The following is a 21,505-nucleotide window of genomic DNA, read 5'->3' on the forward strand; positions in this document are numbered from 1 at the left end:
TGTCTTGTCCTTCTGGGTCTACTTGTGTTGGAACACACACGTACTACTTTTGTCTTACAATAAGTCATACCGAAAAGCACTTTTTATTTCCCCTAGTAGCGTTGGTGCTTCTCTGCAGTGGTGACTGACAGCCAGGACATCCAATCACTGGCTCCCCTTCCCTTGTTCCTGGTGGTCCTCACGCCCGCCCCTGCTGGTATAACACACCCCCACTGACCTGCCATGAGTTACAACCCTTTGTGATCAGCACATGCGAGTGCTGCAGAGTTGAAGAGGAATTATTCACTCTTAAAAGAAAACACATAATTTCAAGAGTTACTGGCTGTCATCTGTACAAATCCATAATGATGAAAAGAATTTATGCTGAAATCTTTTGTCTTATTTATTTTAGTTTTATCTCTTCAAAGCTTACTTTCTTATGTCAGAGTCTGGTTCTGCCATAGCAGAATAGAATAAAATCTTAGCTTTCACGATTAAAAAAATACATAATGTTTCTTAAATAAAAACGAACTGTTACAAAACAAATGCTACTTTGAAGCATAGAATTTATGGTAATTTTACCTTTTAATATGACTTCCCAGGTGGCACAGTGGTAGAGAATCTGCCCACCAATGCAGAAGATGCAGGTTCAATCCCTGGGTAGGGAAGATCCCCTGCAGATGGAAATGGAAACCCACTCCAGTATTCTTGCCTGGAGAATTCCATGGACAGAGGAGGCTGGCGGGCTACAGTCCATGGAGTCGCAAAGAGTCAGACATGACTGAGTGACTGAGCACACACACCTTCTAATATAAATAAGGAATCTGCTCCTCAATTCTATTTTTTTTTTAACATTTAATGGTATTAATTAAGATCATAGTACCTTAACCAGTAACATACTTTTCTTTCATTTTCAGAAAAAAAAATCTTTCTTATTCCCCTAGAGGAGCCCTGAAATAAATAGAAATGGGGCCAAGACATAATTTCCCTGATTCACTCACTCGGCATTTGAAATTCCACTAACTCCCAATAGTATGTGTTTGAGTATGTTTCCGTGTTCACTCCATTTTTAAAAAGATGAACTGATTGCCGTTGAGGCTAGAGCAACTCTATGAAAATGAACTCTTCTTAGGCAGGTGGTTTACTTGGAACCCAAGATAAATGTTGAAGTTATTCTTTTCTACTTGACTACCCCCCCCAAGTTCTGATTTAATGATATCCTTGTTTACAACTTGATTTGGCCTCTTTGACTGACCCCTGCAAAGGTGCAAATGAGCTGACTCTTAGCAAGACGAGATTGCAAGCCGCAGAGCGAGCTGTTTCCCTCCCACCCCTGCTTCCCGTGCTCCATCTTGTAAAGCTGTGCTGAAAAGGGCAATGAGCGACACCACACCTCAGGGGATCACGGGGTCCTGAGGCCAGGTTTCTGCTCTGCTTTGTGGGGGCAGGCTGGGGCGTTGCCGCAGTCAGCAGTGCCTGGAAGGAAGATGCATCGTCCTGCGGCAGCTCCAGAAATTCCCATTTGGTGGGTGGAGGGTAGGGGGGACAGGAAGAAGCAAGGACACTTATTTTGAAACTGTCTCATACAGTAATGTGTCAGCTGCTCAGCTGTGTCCCACTCTGTGCGACCCCATGGTCTGTAGCCCGCTAGGCTCCTCTGTCCATGGGATTCTCCAGGCAAGAATACTGGAGTGGGTTGCTGTGCCCTCCTCCAGGGGATCTTCCTGACCCAGGGAAGGACCTCGGGTCTCCTGCATTGCAGGCAGATTCTTTACCAACGGAGCTACCAGGGAAGTCCCGACTCATGTGGGGAGAACAGTATTTTTGTTTCGGTGCCATGCTGACTTGAGGGGATTTGCAAGTGTTGCTGGAGACTCAGGGAGTTCACCTCTCCTAATGGCATCACATTTGATGCCCCCAGAAACTGGGATCCAATGAAGAAAAGTCCCAGAGAGGCAGCTGAATCTGAAGCCTCTGACTCCTGCCCAGAGTCAGATTGCCTCTCTCAGGCTCAGGCCAAAAGAGGCGAGGCACAGACCTGCTTTTGTCCTTGAGGGTGAGGGAAGCTTAGCAGAAAATCAGCTTCTTTCCGTATCTCTGAATCTCCTCCCGTTGCTATGCCTGTTGTAACTGGAGCGAGGCAGCGTGGGTCTGGCTGATTCAGGATTTTATGGCGAATGAACTAGAACAGATATGGCCCTGCTGGCAGGAATCCCAAGCTCATATACTTTCTTCAGACCTCTGACTTGAGTAATGAAAATTCAGCCGTGCAATCCAATTGGGAGCCAGGTAAACAAGAGAGAGAGGGGGGAATAGGAAAAGGTAAATTAAATCATGAAGCAAATGTCAGGTGGAGGGCAAGGGAGAGGCCAGGCCTGAGCTGGGGACGATCTTTGATCTGCAACCAGGATCTCTCACTATCTTTCTGACGGGATCAAATTAAATGCGGTCAACAGGTGGCTGCATGGCAGGGATCTGCAGAATCGACTCCCCTGCTAAAGAGGGGGCCGTGTCTCCTGCTCGAGGACTCGTGTCCTGTCGCGCCCATGACCTGTGAATCCCTGGCCATCAGGCTGGGACCACCAGAGCTCATTTCTGCCAGGGGTCAGGACTCGGCACAGATGACCAGCAGCTGCGGCCTCTGGAGATGTGGGAACACAGCGCTTTTGTTTGCTTACTTCCAGCTCCAATCCTGACCAATGGGCTTCAGCTTGGATCTGGCCAGGTCTTCATGCTTGTGCAGATTGACTTTCTTCTCAAAACTATTTCTTGTTGTTTAGTCGCTAAGTCGTATCCAACTCTGTGACTCCACGGACTGTAGCCCACCAGGCTCCTCTGTCCATGGGATTCTCCAGGCATGAATACTGCAGCGGGTTGCCATTTAAGGTCTCCCAACCCCAGAGGCGGTCTCCTCTGCTCATGTGGAGAGCCTGTCTGCTAAGAAGGCGCTCATCTTTGTGTGCAAAGGATTGGAACCCACTGCTAGCAGCAGCCCTGATGTGGATGGACAGATTCTGTGACCTTGAGTTATTTCACCGTTTACTCCTGGCCTCAGGAATAACAGATTTTAGGGACCCCCTAAACAGAAATATTGTCTATGTTGTGGATTCAAAAACAAAAAACAGACAGCTGGCTGAGCCCGGGTCCTCTGGATGCTCTGAGGCAGGAGAGCGGGGACCCTTGCATCTGCCAGCTTCATTCTAAGAAGTCTGCCTTGTGGTCCCCTGCTTGGCAGTCTGGTTGGAGCAATAACACGGCACATAAACTCACAAAGTCAAAAGCAGATGCAAGGCTTTGCCAGGCCGTGTGTCCAGCAGAAAAGATCAACAGGAGCACGATCTCGGGAATGTTTGGGGTGAGGGTATAGAAGGCAAACTCTTGGGCCCCTGTGCTGAGTTTGATCCCAATTGGTGAGTTATCAGTGTTAACCTGGGCGGGTTAACTGTCCTCTTCGTGCCTGGGTTTCCTCTAACGTGCATGGATTAGCAAAATAGACAAGGAAGATTAAATTAGTTCTATGTCCAAAGCACTTGGAGAAGCATGTTGCTCACAGGAAGTGAGTGCCCTGGTTTTATGGGGCCAGCTGATCGTGCCTTTTTCCTGATCAATGGGGCTTGTAGGGATTCATGGGAATGAACCGCCCTGTCTGGTGGGGTTCAACAGGCAAGGCTTTCCAGAGAGGGAAGATGTAGGTGGAGCCTCAGGAGACAGTAAGCTTTTGGCAGAGGAAACAAGGGAAACTGCAAGAACGCAGGCCAGGAGACTTGCTTTGGAGTCGGGGTGTGGGACCTGGTCCTATTTCATGAGTCACCCCTGATGGTCAGTACTCCTTGGGTGAGAAGCTGGTCTGGATGGATCTTGAGAATGATTCACAAAAGGCTGCAGCAGTATATCATCAAAACCCGCTGACTCCCCGGCTCACGAGCTGGGGTCATCTGTCAGGGAGGAGCGGCCAGCTCTGGCTGAAGCAGGTGGTTTATTTTGGAGAAACTCAAGAAACTCTTAGAGCAAGACTGAGGCAAGAAATGGCTAGTGGAAGGGAAGGAGGACTTTATTAAAGTGCCATCACTGGGTTGGAACGACAGCTCGATACCAACTGGACTCAGATCAGCATGGATCTGTTTTGAGGATATCAAAGACGGATCTGTGATGGGAAGCAGCTGGAAGATGGAGGCGCTTTTGACTCCTACATTCAAAGGGAGTCCACTCTTGATCATGTGTTGAGACTTTGTGTTGGCTCTGAGAAAAGCAAAATGAACTCTTACATTTTTACTAATTTTTTTAGGTGTTTCGTTCTTATTTTAGAAAGTTCACACAGCTTTCCCAGCTCTGTCCCAGCCCTGGCTTCGGTGACCCCATCCATCCCTAATGCCCTACGAGGACAGTAAGAGGCCAGAGGGGAGGCTGGGCCGCAGGGCGGCAGGAGGCCGTGGCTTGGGGGCCACCTCTGACTCCATTGCAGTCCCAGGGCCGCGGCGACAGCGGTGAGGCAGCCAGAGGGAACGTGGGTGGGGGGCCAGGAAGCATCTCGGCCCTCCTGGTCCCGAGAAGGAGCGGGAAGCAGGGGGTGGGCACAGGAGACATCTCGGAAAGACTTGCTCGAGGGTCTCTCTCTCCTCAAAACGTTTCCTTCCGCCGTCCCTTACTCCTCCTTTCCACTCGCTCTGTGTGCTGGGGCGTCTTAGGAGTCCATCTTAACCCCACGGCATCCTGAGCCCCTGTACCGGCTGGAGACACCTCCTCTTTCTCCTGCTGTAGACGTCCTCCCTCTGCGAGGTGATGAGTTCCCGCCCGCGTGCATGGCCTCCGCATAAAGCCTACAGCCCTTAGCGTTTCTGGGCTCCTCCCACAGACTGCGCCCTGCCCCCCCCCCCAGGAGCAGGACGCCTCCTTTTCAAGCTGGAATCCCCAGAATTCAGTCCCTGTAGAGTTTGCCCAGTTTCCTGAGGGATCGTGGCCCGGAGTGCCGGGCTAGGAGTGGCCCTGGCTTGAGCCCCTGAGAATCGGGGATCTTGAAAATTCGATCACGGAATCTGATTTTCAGCTGAAATTACTGAGGACTAAATGCAACACAGAATTAGCCTGTGGTGGTGGCCCGAGGTATTCATTAGTCACAGAGATCTGGGAGCCCTGGAAGACTGCTGCGAGTTCTAGGGAGACGACAAATGCTTTACTGAGCATCCTTGGAGATACCTGAATCTTTGGAAGGTTAGAATGAGGCCTGATGAAAAAGCTTTCCCTGGGACAGACAGACATTATGGAGCAGTCTGTACCATGTTCTGGCCCACACATGTGGGTCATTCACATGCTCTGTTGGCCTTCATGGGTGAGTGTCTTCTGTTGAAGGACCGCCTCTCAGGTTGTAGTTCAGTCACTCAGTCATGTCTGATGCTTTGTGACCCGCCCCCTCAACCCCCCACCCCATGGACTGCAGCACACCAGGCTTCCCTGTCCTTCATCATCTCCTGGAGCTTGTTCAAAGTCATGTCCATCGAGTTGGTGATGCCATCCAACCATCTCATCCTCTGTCATCCCCTTCTCCTCCTGCCCTCAATCCTTCCCAGCATCAGGGTCTTTTCCAATGAGTCAGATCTTTGAATCAGGTGGTCAAAGTGTTGGAGTTTCAACTTCAGCATCAGTCTTTCCAGTTAGTATTTAGGGTTGATTTCCTTTAGGATGGACTGGTTTGATCTTCTCTCAGGTAGATGGAGGTATTCTGGATGAAACGTGGTTCTTCACAAACTTTAAATGCACAAAGTTAAACATTGTCTGAGTTGGGACTTCCCTCGCGGTCCAGTGGTTAAGAATCCACTTTGCAATGCAGGGGACATGGGTTTGATCCTGGAGAAGGCAACGGCACCCCACTCCAGTACTCTTGCCTGGAAAATCCCATGGACAGAGGAGCCTGGTAGGCTGCAGTCCATGGGGTCGCTGAGGGTCGGACAGGACTGAGCGACTTCACTTTCACTTTTCACTTTCCTGCATTGGAGAAGGAAATGGCAACCCACTCCAGTGTTCTTGCTTGGAGAATCCCAGGGACGGGGGAGCCTGGTGGGCTGCCGTCTATGGGGTCGCACAGAGTCGGACACGACTGAAGCGACTTAGCAGCAGCAGCAGGGGAACTAAGCTCCCACGTGCTGCAGAGCAACTAATCCCAAGAGCCACAACTAGAGAGTCTGTGCCCCAATGAAAGACCCCATATGTGGCAACTAAGACCCAACGCAGCCAAACAAACAAAGTAAGTATTTACAAAGTAAACTAGATCTAAATTTTGTTAAAAAAAAAAGATTGACTGGGTCAATTCAAACCAGGTTTTAGTTGGCTTAAATAAGCATATTGGACTCCAGGTGGCCCGGAACCCCAAGAGCACTCGTACACACAGCGAAGTGATGAGGCATTCTGTCCCCTGAACCTTAGGAGTCGGTTGTTTAAAGCATATCCAAGCTTTCATCAGCCTAGGTTTTTCTTGGGATTAAAGATAAATTAGATAGTGGATTTTGAGTGTATGGTCTCCAACTCCCTGACTAATTTATCTTGAAGGGAGAGAAACTATCCAATAGGAATGGAAATTGACAAAAAGCCTGCATTGAATCCATCGGTTAATCAACAGGGATATATTGGCAAAATGATTAACTCTACTAGAAGATCACGGCTCTGGCTGATTCTTTTTGCAATCTGGGTGAGTGTGGTAGGAGGAATGTGGGTTCCTGTTTGGCCCAGAAGTTACTCACATTTCTCAGGCTGGTGCCAAGGGAAGGTGTCTGGGGAGGGGGGAATTTGCATCACTTATTTATTCCTTGAAAAGTTGTCTGTTATGTCTAAGATGCAGGTTTTAACTTTTGAAACATACACGCTCCATACAGACGCACAGAAACACAGACTTCAGACACACATACAGAGAAACACACACACACACACAGATGCATACACACACAGACCCACACTTACACTCTGCCCTCAAGAAATTTTACATAGACGCCTTCTTGACCTTTTGAAGGAACATGTAACATCAATTTAAAACAATTTGGTTTTGGGCAAGAAAATGATCTGACTTTGGCAAAGACAAGAAGAAAAGTACTAAGACCATCTATTAACATCTATCTGGGCTTGTGTTCAGTATTCATTCAAGCTAATAACCATCACTCCTCTCCAAACCCCACCCCATGATACTACTGGATTATATAATAGACCTCAATAACTCTAAATGAGCTATTATATTCTGCCATATAATTATATATTTAGGACACATGTATGGTTAAAAAAAGAAATCCACAGAAAAACAGTGAAACAAATTGCAGAGCAATTTCAGTGACTGATTATATTTAAGCTGTAGTGTGTCAGCTGTTCTCATCTCTTTTTTCAGAGTTCCCAAATTTGCTAGACAATATTCCAGAGCTTTCAAGTGTTAGTCTTTATTTTGGAATCAAAATCATTTTGGAAATGTAAAAAGCCTGCTTTCCTGATCTTTTATTTTTGGGACTCATAAAAAAAAATGGCACCTTATTTATTTTTCTTGGCCAAGTCTTTTATTTGCACGTCTTAGTCAAACAATAACAAGGAGAATAAATATAAAAGCAGTTTTCATTAACTGAGTGCTTACTTCTTGCCAAGTACTGTGCTGTGTATTTCATCTCATCTTAATCTTCACAACAAACTTTTGAGCCATGAGTTGTGTGAAGACCCCAAAGTATTAAGGATACAAGGGTCATAAACAGTGGAGTCATGATTAAAGCAGAGTGGGCTGGTCCATTCTGATTATTTGGAGTGATAATGACAATGTATTTTCATTTCATAAAGTATTTTCACACATGCTCTCTTACTGAGGCTCACAACAATTCTGAGAGTACAGATTTTGGTGTTGTTCCCATTTTACAGAGGTGGAACTTGAGGATCAGAGGGACTGTGATCCTCCCAAACTCAGCTCACTTCCCAGGAGGGCTGCTGGGGGCCACACGGAGTGTGAAGCAAAGCCAGTATGAAAACTGGGTCATCTGAATTCAAATCTGGTGCCACTCATGGTTTCACACTGAAGAAACAAAATCTCTGAGCAAACCAAGACAAACACACACACACACATACCATCTAGGCACTCTCTCTTTCTCTCTTTAGTTGCTAAGTCGTGTCTGACTCTTTGCAACCCCACGGACTGTAGCCTGCCAGGCTCCTCTGCCCATGGAATTCTCCAGACAAGAATACTGGAGTGGGTTGCCATTCTCTTCTCCAGGGGATCTTCCCGACACAGGAATCAAACCCGGGTCTCATGCATTGTAGGCAGATTCTTTACCAACTGAGCTACCAGGCACTAGGAGAGTCTTTTTCCCTCAAGCATCAGTCAGGCTAGCAAAGACATCTCTGTGAACATGGGCAGCGAGGAGCCTGCCCAGCTGTATGCCCGAGCTTGATGAGGCTGGCGGGGCCTGATGAAGCAGTCCAGCCTCAGCATCTCTGGACCTCAAGCTGACTCTTCTCGCCGTGATGAGGGGTAAGAACTGGGCAAGCCCAGAAATGCAGAAGAGTGCAGGAGGTTGGCCTGGAGGCCGGAGGTCTAGGGGGCTGCGAGGCAGAAGGCCTGGGGGTCGTGGTGAAGAGCAGACCTCGTGAGCATAGTGTGTGTTGGAAGAATCCTGAAGAGGTCCTTTTCATCTTGAGGATGTGCGCCGGGGGTCTACAGGCGTGCACACAGCAGCTCCTCATTCATTTAACGCACGATTAGATGTCAAGGCTGTTGGAGCCTCATTTTAGGAAATGACTATTCATAATGGAAGTCCTGGCAGGGTTTCCTTATAATCAGCATAACGGGGCGGAGGGCTCAGCTGCGGCACCCACGCCAAAAGGCTCTTAATTTACGAGTGATGTGAACTTACTGCCGGCTGCCAGAGAGTCAGATACGGGAAGCGATACAGTAAGTCATCGGGGGATGTGCTAGTTTTTCTCTTTTCATTTGACAACCACAGGAAGTGGCCATTAGCCAAGCCATCTGAGGGGGAGGCATCTGATTGTTCTGCTACGTGCTCGGTTTCTTGAATAACTCGAAGGCCTCACGGGAAAGGCTGCTGGGTGGGGTTAGGAATGCGTGTCCCCAGGTTGGGTCCCCGACATCAGCCCCGGGGACTGGGGCTCCGCACAGACTGGCTGCTGAAGGGCTCCTGGGACGTTTCCAGGTTGGGCCGGGCTCACTCAACTTTGTCATAAGCCTTGTAAATCTAGTTTGGGGTATATGGGGACGGGTGGGAAATGGTGCATGAAGAACTTATATATATCCAATTGCTTTCTTTGCTCACTTCTAGAAAGAGCAACTCAGCATGATGAGATGTCCCATCTGTCTGTCTGCATGAAGGCAGATGGAGGCAGGACTTTGTCTCCTGGCCTGACTGCTGGGTGCACGGTGTCGCCTGCTCTCCTTTCTGAAGCCCAGACTGAGATCTGAAAGTGGGGAAACCACCAGAACTCTCAGCTGATGAGCCAAGGCCAAAGGACCTGCGGAGAACCCCGGGATACCCGTGTTTGGGAAAGTTGTCTCTGATAAAAGTGATTCCAAAGATGTTGTCATATTTTGCTGAAAAGAATCCTGGGGATGCTATCAGGTAACTAAAGCCACAGACAGTGCGTTTGTGCTCAGTCGTGTCTGACGCTTTGCACCCCCCTGGACTGTAGCCCACCAGGCCCCTTTGTCCATGGGCTTCTCCAGGCAAGAATACTACAGTGGGTTGCCATTTCCTTCTCCAGGGGATCTTCCCAACCCAGGGATAGAACCCTCGTCTCTTGCATCTCCTGCATTGGCAGGCGGATTCTTTACCACTGAGCCACTGGGGAAGCCGGAAGCCACAGACAGTGGGTCCCTTACATATGGACTGAGCGGGCATCACAGGAGCGTTTGGGGGGAGGACCTCCTTCCCTTTCTACCCCTGGGGTGTGCTTTGCTCTCTCAGTTAGAGCTCTGTTTCATACCTTCCTTTTCCAGCATGGCCACCATTGCTCTTTGACTTCCCTGAAATAAATATTTTGAAGTTCATCATAAAAGTTTTCTTTTTTTAATTAAGATAAAAGATTTTGATGGAACAGTTCCCAAACTTTTTTGCTCTTGAGAATTACTTGGGGATCTTTATAACATTCCGATGCTTGGCTCTCACCCCCAGACACCTGATTCAATTTGTGTGGGTGCTGACCTGGGAGTCAGGATTATTCAAAGCTCCCCAAGTGACTGTGATGAACACCACAGTCTGGGAAGCACTGCTCTGGTCTTTTTACTCTTCATGACATTGCCCAGCATATCCGCCTAAAAAACCCTTTAGCAAATTTTCCATCTTTTCATAAATCCTTTTCTCCAACTTGATATTCCTGAATTTTCTAGAGCTTGCTTATTATCATGATGTAGCAGTCCCCCAGGACAAGTTCTGTTGCTGTACAAACAGTATCATCTGACATCAACAATGCAGGTTTTATCCTCACTTAGGCTGCACGACCAGCGTGGCTCCACAGGGGGACTGCTTGTGGTAGGCTTTTGGGGACCCAAGTTGACCAGAGGCTTCATTTTGACCCATGCGTCCCTATCACCTTAGAGGAAGAGAACATGGCAAACGCACACTGGTTCTTAAATCTTCAGCTGGGGAATGACCCTTTATTTGGATTCTCATGGCAATGGCCAAAGAAAATCATATGGTTTTGCCTCCCGTCAAAGGGGCGAGGAAGCACGATCGTACCACGTTCCTGAGAGAAGGAAAGCCAGAAATATTTGGAGAATAGCAACAGTTATGACCCGTGGATTTCTGATGTTGCATTCAAAATTCTTTCAGTTTGGCCAATTCCGTCAAGACTTTTTTTTTTCCCTTATGATTTTGAGAAATTAAGAGATTAAATTTGCTTCAAAATGGAAATACTTCCTTGGCTGGGACCCAGGAGGGAGGGTACTCTGCTTTTCTCAGATCCTCTTGTGATTATATTCTTGGTTTGATTACTGTATTATTAAGATTGCATCTTTACCCCAAATAATGGCAAATGCTCCTGATGGGCTGAAACAGCCTGTGATTTTTATGTCTCATGTATGAGGAGTCTGGGTGTCAGCAGTCTAGGGCGGGTTCTGAGCCCTTAGGGACTTAGGTTCTTTCTGGGTTTTTGCTCAACCACCCTTAGTATTTATGCCTCTGTTTTCATGTTTACCGACCCACTGTTATCAGATGGCAGCTGCCACTTCAGACAGCCTGCTCCAAGATACGTGCAGAGAAAAGGCCAGGGGAAGGACGCAGAAGGGCTCAGTGGCTTCTCTTTGTAAGGCTTTGCCTTTTTATTTGGGAAGGGACCCCCTCAGAGGCTTTCATGTCTGTCCTAATTGGCCAGAGCTGGAGTTGCCCAAGAGCCTGTGTTATAGAGGAAGGCAAGGAGACAGACCCAGCCTGCCGTTTAAATCTCCAGCAGTGAGCTGAGTTTGTGCTGGAATCTCCAAATCTAGCCCTTGGGCTGTCACCCCTGAGAAGTCCATAAAACTCCCAAGTTAATTTCTGATAACTTTGTGACCTCAGAAATGGAGTCCAGGCTCCAAGCTGTAAAAATAGTTAAAATACCTTCTATTACAATGTAAGCCTTTATTGGGTAACCTGGGTGGCTCTTTACAATTGACTTCCACTTAGATTTTGGGTCAGGTCACGGTGAGCTACTCAAGAGTAATTGTTGCTGTCATTTAGTTGCTAAGTCATGTCGGTCTCTTTTGTGACCCCATGGACTATATATAGTTCGCCAGGCTCCTCTGTCCATGGGATTTCCCAGGCAAGAATACTGGAGTGGGTTGTCATTTCCTTTTCCACAGGATCTTCCCCACTCAGGGATCAAACTGGAGTCTCCTGCTTTGGCAGGCGGGTTCTTCACCACTGAGACACCTGGGAAGCCCACTTAGAGTAATCAGTTCAGTTCAGTCTCTCAGTCGTGTCCGACTCTTTTTTGACCCCACGGACTGTAGTGCGCCAGGCCTCCCTGTCCATCACCAACTCCTGGAGCTTACTCAAACTCATGTCCATTGAGTTGGTGATGCCATCCAACCATCTCATCCTCTGTCATCCCCTTCTGCTCCTGCCTTCAACCTTTCCCGGCATCAGGGTCTTTTACAGTAAGTCAGCTCTTCGCATCAGGTGGCCAAAGTATTGGAGTTTCAGCTTCAACATCAGTCCTTCCAATGAATATTCAGGACTGATTTCCTTTAGGATTGACTGGTTGGATCTCCTTGCAGTCCAAGGGACTCTCAAGAATCTTCTCCAACACCACAGTTCAAAAGCATCAATTCTTCGGTGCTCAGCTTTCTTTATAGTCCAACTCTCACATCCATACATGACTACTGGAAAAACCATAGCTTTGACTGTATGGATCTTTGTTGGCAAAGTAATGTCTCAGCTTTTTAATATGCTGTCTATGTTGGTCATAGCTTTTCTTCCAAGGAGCAAGAGTCTTGTTACTGTAAGTAATGTATTACTTAGAGTAATACTGAATATGAAAAGTGGAAAACATCTCTACTAAAACAATATATCTGATGCAATTATAGTTCAGAGACTTTGAATGCCAGAGCTTTAGAATACTGAAGCTGGGTGGGAATTAGGAAGCAGAGCAGTTGAAGTCGAGCATCCCCCATTGAAATGGAGAATTAAGACAATTACCCAGCACTTCAGGCAAGAGGAGGAAGTACTTGTCTTTCTGAGAGTGACCTTCTAGAATCCCGTTCCATAGCATTCCCCAGGCCACCGAAGAGCCACAGGGTTATTGGCATCTTTTCCCTGGACTATTGGTTTTTTTCATTTTGGAGAAAAGTGGTTCTTAGGAGTTAATGGCATTAAGATGTGGCCTGGGCTTTTGGTTGGTAGATCTTCAGTGAAAGCAGATGGCCACAATGGTATTAAAATCTAAAGACTGCAGTAAAGCTTTTAATTGAAAACAATTGGACCCTGCTGGATGGTAATTACCTTGGCTGCTTGCAAATAATACCCTGCCCCTGATGCTGTGAAAAAAAAAGCTGAAACCCAGTGAGCAGGATCTGCTTGATCTGCCTCTAATAAGGATGGAGCTCCCCCAAACTACTTTCTCCAGGGGTCCGCCAGTAAAATGAGTTAGAAACGAAGGGGAGAATTTGCCATGGCAAGAACTGTAAAAGCAAAGCATTCATTTCTAAAACAACCTAATAGATCCACATTTGCTTGGGGAAGATTGAAATTCCAGCCACCTTCAGGAGACAAAACATTAAGATGCTTTACATGCTTCTTTCTTTTCTCAGTTAATGACAGTCCCTGATGAGGAAGCTGTCTCATTTGGATGATTACCTTTAAGATGTTTGCACAGGAGCTGCTACTCGCCCGACAAGTTGCAGGCCTTGAAAAGCCTAGGCTGAATGGGAATGCCGACTTTCCTTACAGCTCTACCCTATCAAAGCTGCCATCGACTCAGATAAGGTTTACATGTGGAATATAAAACTCAGGAGGCATTGATGTAATAATGCTCTTACGGACTCAGCCCTGGGGGTTAATGCACAAGCAAATTTTGGCCACAGACTCCCTTCAAAATCTAGATAACAGACTTAGTTAGAAAGGATGATTTGCGGGAAGTGAGGTGGGAGAGGGTCTTAGGAGGCCATGGGTTCAGTGGGTCTCCCCAGAAGCAACCACCTAAGATTCCACCCAGGGACCTTGGTGGTGGTTCCCCGATTACTGTTCTTTAAGGGGCTTCAAGTGGTTCTGTTGAAAAGCCCTGATCTAGCCTGGTCTGCAATGTAGTCAGCATCAGGATCTACATTCCTGGTGGTCATTCCCGCACATCTGTATCTCCCTTTAGTGAAGCACTTAACTTCACATAGACTACAGGCCAGGTAGGTTAGAATCACTCCTTCTTGGTAGCGCTCCTTAGGGCTGCTCACAAAGACTGTTTCCCCTTACTTCAGTTCTGTTCAGTCACTCAGTCGTGTCCAACTCTTTTTTGACCCCACGGACTGTAGCACGCCAGGCCTCCCTGTCCATCACCAACTCCTGGAGTTTACTCAAACTCATGTCCATTGAGTCGGTGATGACATCCAGCCATCTCATCCTCTGTCGTCCCCTTCTCCTCCTGCCTTCAGTCCCAGCATCAGGGTCTTTTCAAATGAGTCAGTTCTCTGCACCAGGGGGCCAAAGGATTGGAGTTTCAGCTTCAGCATCAGTCCCTCCAATGAACACCCAGGACTGATCTCCTTTAGGATGGACTGGTTGGATCTCCTTGCAGTCCCAGGGACTCTCAAGAGTCTTCTCCAACACCACAGTTCAAAAGCATCCATTCTTCGGCGCTCAGCCTTCTTCACAGTCAACTCTCACATCCATAAATGACCACAGGAAAAACCATAGCCTTGACTAGACAACTTGCCTCCCTTTGAAGTCAGCTGTGGCCACATGACTTGCTCTGACCAATGAGATGCAAAGGATTGGTCACATGACTTGCTCTGACCAATGACATGCAAAGGATTGGTCACATGATTTGTTCTGAAGTGAGATTTGCCTCTTCAGTGACTCGCCTATTCTCTTTCCCTTTGCCTCTGCAACTGGTGGTGCTCTAACCCCATCAGCCTGGCTTCCTGAGTGGCCAGGCCACAGCTGACCTCTGTGGGCTGAGCATAACCTGGATGTCCTGTCCTTCCTAAATCAATGCTTAGCAGAACTGGGTGGGCTCCTGAGGAGGACCTCGACTTCATGGTGAGGCTGGAGTAAAGTGAAATAGATGAGTGCAGACTACTGAACCATTGAAGATATTGTGGGGAGGTCTGTGCACCTGCCACCACCCTCATAAAGCTCCCGTCAGGGGGAGCATGGGGCCTTAATCTGGAGAGACTTCTTTCCACCTGCAGACTTCCCTCACTCCTAGTCACAGGAGTCACTTTTGGGGGCAGCGCAACAGTGTGAGTGCTTTAGGCAGCCTGTGGAAACAAAGCCCACACAAAGCCGGTGAGATGCTACGGCTCTATTAACATGACATGGTTATTTAGTCATGGAAAAATTAAAACACCTCCTTTAGCTTCAAGTATATTGTGATAGTTTATAGAGCAAAAATGAAACACAAAAAGCCCAAACAGAAGAGAGAGAATGGATATAAAAGATTTCTTAAAAAAAATGTTTCCAGTTTGCTGTGGTGCCTCTGGCTTGGCTATTTCCTCCTTGGAATATTCTCAGCTGTTTTCAGCAGTTAGCTTCAGTAGTTGTGTGCCACACTTCCAGGTGGACAGTTATTTTTTTATGCATTTTATTTAATAAGGGCACAATTCCTTGGATTGTCCTGTGTGACTCCTTCTTGGTTTTCAGGGCAGTTAGCTCTGTTCCATTCTGGAATATTCTCTTTCTAGAGCAGCCAGGATATTTTCCCCTCTCTGATGAAGTATTGCCTGAGCAGTCCTGTTCTCTCCCAAGAGAGAGTGTGGAGGAGCCATGGGTGTCATCAAGCTCCTTCTCCAAAGGGCAGGCTTCTCTTCTGTCCTGCTGGTAGACATCTGGTCTTCGCTGTCTTCAATGGTAGGAGCTCTCTGAGGCCTGAGATGACCAGTTTCTGTTGGGGGCAGGCGTGGTGGTGCACTTTTTAGGAAATCCTTCTTTACATTGAAAACAGTTTCTCCCAGTAGCTCCCACTGTTCTGACCATGGGTCCTTGGAGTATGAATCTAACCCTTTTCTATGTGACACCCGTTGAAGTATTTGAAGGCACTATTTTAAAATACTGAAGACACTATTGAAGACACTATTCCTTTTCATCTATGATGTTATTTTCAGGCTACACTTAATCATTTTTTAATTCATTCTTCATACAATAGAATCCCTAGCCTTGTAAATCATTCCATCATTCCATCAAAGGGTGACTTGGCTATCGCCCTTTTAAAGATCCAGCTCTCGGAACTTGAGCCCGTGCCATTTAGAGTCTCATCAGTGTCAAGTAGCATCTTCAAAAATGGGTGTTCAGAGCTCCTAATACAGATTAAAATGATTTTCAAACTCTTGGGTTGTATTTCTTTTCACTTTAAAAAATTTTATTTCTCCTGGTGCCTCTATTTTTTTCCCCATTTCCTTTTTTTTTCATTTCTTCTCTTCCCCTTCTCTCCCCTCTTTTTCTGTTTCAATCTGTTGACCACACAAGCTGATTTTGGGATCTGGGGGATGTGTCTGAGGCTGGGGGATCAGGCTCCATTGGGAATCTCCAACAGCAGAAGTTCTAGAGACAAAGGAAGCATAGGGTCACCTGAAGATATGTGTCCAGATACTTCCTCACATGTGCTCAGGGACAAGGAGGAGTAATGGGGTCCCAGGAAAGGATGCAGCTAGGGTTCAGGGTTAGACAAGGGAGCATGGGTCACTTCACTGAGACTGAGGAATGGTCTTCTGCAGCCTCAAGCAGTGTCCTCTTGGGGTTCAAACGGAGCTCAGGCTTTGAATACAGTTTTTGAATCATTGCCTTAGTCTTATTCAGCACTAACAATTTCAATTTTGGTGACAGTGCCAGAATATGTGTATAAAGGCCTATAAAAGATACTCCTTGATATTGGATTTTGTTTGAGAAAGATGTAATGGGAAAGCCAGTCAGCTTCAAACATCCCATAATTTTTCATGGGCAGTTAAGATAACTACTTGCTGTTGGTATTATGCTCTATAATTGTACGGTGTAATTGCTTCTTGTAGTCCCATAGTATCTGTTCAGTAGATTCTATTTTATAGGTATTTTTAAGGTGTATTTTTTATTGATTTGGCCTATGCACAGCAGTAAGCTGCTCTTGGATTGATTAGATTCTAGAGTGAAGCCGAAACATTTAGTGCATTGATTCTTCATCTATAAAGCTGTTTATTTGCAGTTCTGCATATATTTATTATCATGGTGTAAGTAATGTTAACATTAAAAAGAATATTGGGGGTTGTGTGTGTATTCCTAGTGATCAATTCAAAATTCTGTGGTTATCTCTTTCAAGATGCTGCCCAGGGGCTTCCCTGGTGGTCCTGTGGTTAAGAATCTGCCTTGCAATGCAGGGGGCATGGGTTCAATCCCTGGGCAGGGAACTAAGATCCCACATAAGTCGGGGCAGCTGAGCCTGTTGGCACAACTAGAGAGCCTGCACCGCACCAATGCAGTCAAATAAATAAAATTTATTCAAAAAAGATGCTACTCAGATAAGTCTAGGTCAGTGATAGAAGACATAAAGCTTTGCCCGGTGGATTACCTTCTGCTCAGACACTGTGTGTGTACACCCTTATCAGGCCTAGAACAGGGCTTGATTAACATTTGTTGGTTGAGTGATTCCGAGGCCGGGCGGGGGTTATTGTTGAATCTTCCAGAAATGGACACAGCCAAATCCTCCCCCTTTATTTTCCTTGAGCAGAAATGGGATGATTCTTGTCGCCTCTTGGAGAAAAAGCATGGAGTCCTGTAAGAAATGATTCTGGGCTGTCTTACTCATTCCTTGACAGAGACCTCTTAAATTTCCTTCGTGGTCTTCTTCAGTGTTTTATCCGTGATGTTCTGGGGGCGACTACAATTTATATACGCAAATAGTGTCTGTCTTTAGACGTTAGCTTATTTTAACCAATGGCTATTCCTTTCTTCCCATTTGGCTCCTGTTTTTGGTGACCAATGGTAGTATGTAGGCGAGCAGACTGCAGTTCATTTGGGGATGAACGGCAGGGGGAGGCTTTCAGGATGGAATGGAGCCTTATTCTTGGAAATGGCATTAACATTTCAGAGCAACTGGGGGCCGTTTAGTGCACGGATTCTTAAATGTTTGAAATATTCTCATTTTCTTTCTCCGCATTTTGATGTGCTGAGTAAAAATCAGAGTGAAGAGGGGAAGCTGGTTTTTGATTGAAGACAGGAAAGATGGATGGAGGCAGGGCGTGGGAGGCAGATCCAGCCTCTCTGGTTTCATCCAGATGGATGTGGGCCCGTGACTGGCTGGAGGAGCCTGATTTAGTTTATCACTGTTAGAGGTGGTTGACCGAGGAAGCCAGGAAGCATTATTCACAGCTCTCTATAAAGTGAATAATTTACTCCCTTCCCTCGGATAGAGTGAAATCTGTAAAGCCTTTGGGACTTTTTGAATAAAGTGCTCCACAAACATGTCAGATGAGTTTTGGTTTTATTACAGAGGAGCCTGGTTAGGATGGAAAGTGGGAGTTGAGTTAAACATAAGGATTTATTGCCTGAGGGAGCCTCTTGGAATGTAATTGCTTTAAGAAACAAATGTGTGATAAAGAAGTGAAAATTACCTGCATGTTATAAATTTTATTTGATATAGTTACATTTGAATGCAGGTGCAAGTCATTTTTTTTTTTTTTTTGGTAAATAATTAATATTGTATCTGTAGCCTTCCAAAAATCCCCTGTTATCACTTGAGTGTAGTGATTTTCACTCCTGATCTCCAGCTAAGCCTCTAGCTACTGGGCCTGACAGGTGTGTGCACAGCAAGCCCCTGCAGCAGTCACTAAGTTCTCCTGGAAATGGGGGAGGCGGGTGGCGTGCATGCGCATGCCTGGTGCACGCATGAGTGTGTGTGTGTGTTGGTGCATGAGTGTGACTGGCTGCTACAAAGGGAGGGAGAAGGAGGGGAAGTGGGGACAAGGAGCTAGGGGAGAGGGCTGGGGTTCTACAGATGCTCTGCTCTCCAAGGTCTGCATTTCCTCCTTCAGGAAGAGCAAGCCTGTTGCTGTGGGCACCATGAGGGATCCCGACACGCCGGCTATATTGTTGAAGGGGACGGGAGTGGATGCTGAACCAACGGAACATTCTGTGCTCCGTGGAGGGAGGGCTCATTCTGTTGATGTCATCCAAAATGGAAGTGGGCTTCAACTGCAGGGAATGAGAGGAGTAAGAACAGGAGACGTCTTTGAATGAGTTTAGCGCCACGCCTGGCAGCGTAATTCCGAGTGCCTAGGACAGCGTTCTTTCTTTCTTTCCCACCCTCCCTCCCTCTTTCTTTCTTTCTTTCTCTCTTCCTTTCCCTTCCTTCTTTCCTCTACTCCCTCCCCAATCTTTCTTTCTTTTTTTAAAAACTGTGATTATCCAGACGTGGGTGTGTGTCAAGCATTTTCTTTCCTTTTTTGTAATTTCATTAATGTATTTATTTTAGGCCATGTTGCTGTGTGGGCTTTTCTCTAGTTGCCGTGAGCGGGGGCCACTCTCGCGTCGGTGTGTCTGGGCTGCTCATCGCTGTGGCTCCTCGTGTTGAGGAGCATGGACTCCAGAGCGTGGGCTTCAGCGGTTGCAGCCCCTGGGCCCTAGGGCACAGGCTTGCTAGTTGTGCTTCCCGGGCTTACTGGCTCTGCGGTATGTGGGATCTTCCCAGCCCAGGGATCGAACCCGTGTCTCCCGCATCGGCAGGTGGGGTCTTTCCCACTGAGCCACCAGGGAAGCCCACTTTCTTTCTTAAAATGTTTCCCTATGGCTGCTTCAACTGACCAGTTACTGTACTCAATCAGATTCTATTCTTAGAGGACACCAGGTCAGAGTCCACAGTGGCCAGTAGGGGCAAGTGAAGGGAGTGTTGTGACCCACAGCTCAAGGCATTTTGGTACTTAAATAGGCTAGAGGAATTTATCTTCTAGCTCTCTTCTTCTCTCAGTTTGTTATTAAAGCAGCTTTGGATCTACCACTATACATTATATATTACATAATATATAATTACATATTTATATTATTTATTTATATGTAATTATGTATGCTTTTTATATAGAACTTTGTGTATGACGTATAATGTATTAGTTATCTACTGTTTATTGTAGTCATAAGACTGGGTGTAGAAGGCGATGGCAGCGTTGAACCATTCATCCGTCTGGCAGCTGCTGACAGGCCCGCTCCTTCACTGCCTCCCAGGGGTAACAGAATACTTAGACAAAATATAGACATGCCTCTTTCTTTTAGGGCAATAATTATTATCAAGCAATGTATTTTATTTACTCATAATGCACGCAAAGTTGAGCAGCAACAAAGCAATTAGTTAGTTTTGGAAAATACCTTAAACATGTCTTCCCCTTATAACCTCTCCATGTTGGTGGCTCAGATAGTAAAGAATCTGCCTGCAATGCAGGAGACCCGGGTTCGATCCACTGGTCAGGAAGATCCACTGGAGATGGGACTGGGAACCCACTCCAGTATTCATTCTTACCTGGACAATCCCATGGACAGAGGCGCCTGGTGGTGGCAAAGAGTCAGACACGACTGAGCGAATAAGCAGGATGTTGTTGTCTCATGGGAGAGCTGGCTCCAGGGCGGTTGATCTAGTTTTGATCACAAGGGTCACTCTCATGCTGCCCTGCTGGATAATATGTGTGGTGACTTAAGATTTGGGTTCGTTTAAACTGATTGAGAACTCCTAGGCAAACGGTCATCTGCCTGAGCTTCTGAATCCCAGATGGCTAACCTGAGAAATGCTTCACGTGCTCCAGGGATGCCAGGGGTAGGGGGACTAACCCAGGGTGCAGGCTTGTCAGCCTTGCACTGTAGCTCTGCTTGCATGCTGGTAGGAAAGCTCATGTTTGCCCTGACATGCTCACAAACGGTTTGCTGTTGAAGCAGGTTTCCCCTTATCCTGGATGATTTTTAGAACAGGAGAGCTGTGCGTCTGTGCTTGGGTAGCTGGTTCAAAACAGATCATTATTCTCACTAAACACAGAGCAGGTCAGAGTGGTTTCCTGAAACATCTCGTTTGGGCATTGGCCTTGGGTTCCAACATTCATGCTCATTATAAAACGAGGCTTAATAGTCACCTCTGTAGTCCTGCTAGAGGCAGGTTTTAGCAGGAAAGCATCAAGTAATGTAGCAAGGTGGTTGACTAGGAGGTTGACTAACAAAAGAGCGACTTGACTCTGCTCTTGTGAAGCTGACGGGACAAGGGGTCATGGTTGTGATGTCCTCATGAACAAGGACTATTCGTTTTTGCATACCAGCCCTCAGTGCAGCAGCAGGATGCTGTGGGCAGGAGGAAAATGTTTTCTGAATGAATAACTAAAAAGGGCAGAAGATGAAACAATAAGCTATATTCTAGGGGAGACAGACTGCTCATTTCCACATTGCAATGCACGTTAGCCATAGGCCCAGGGTGGGAAACGTATGATGGCTTCCTTGCTATTCTGCCACATGAAGAGTGGGGTGGGCAGAATTCAAAGCCCAGTGACCCACTCCCTTGTATAATTCCCTCTTCTTGAGGAAATCTAGCTTGCTTTTAACCACAAAATTTGGCAAAGGTGAAGGGATTTTGCAGCTGTAGTTTAGATCCCTAATCAGTATACTTTAAGTTGATCAGAAGGGAGATTATTTTGTGTGGGCCTGACCCAATCAGGTGAGCCTTTTTAAAAAGAAATTCTGGAGGCCAGAGACCAGTCCTCATGGAAACTACCTTCCTTATTTTATCATGGTCTTTATTACATGGGACATTGTTCTGCATACAAAACATTTGCAAAATGAAATTGGGGGTCTTGCAATAGAGGCAGGATTATATAAAGTCAATGACAGTGATGTTGGTGGATGTTCCAGTCTTTTGATGCCATTGAAAAGTGAGCCTCTGATAG

This window comes from Bubalus kerabau, chromosome 9 (genome assembly GCF_029407905.1).
Source record: "Bubalus kerabau isolate K-KA32 ecotype Philippines breed swamp buffalo chromosome 9, PCC_UOA_SB_1v2, whole genome shotgun sequence".
Taxonomy (NCBI): domain Eukaryota; kingdom Metazoa; phylum Chordata; class Mammalia; order Artiodactyla; family Bovidae; genus Bubalus; species Bubalus kerabau.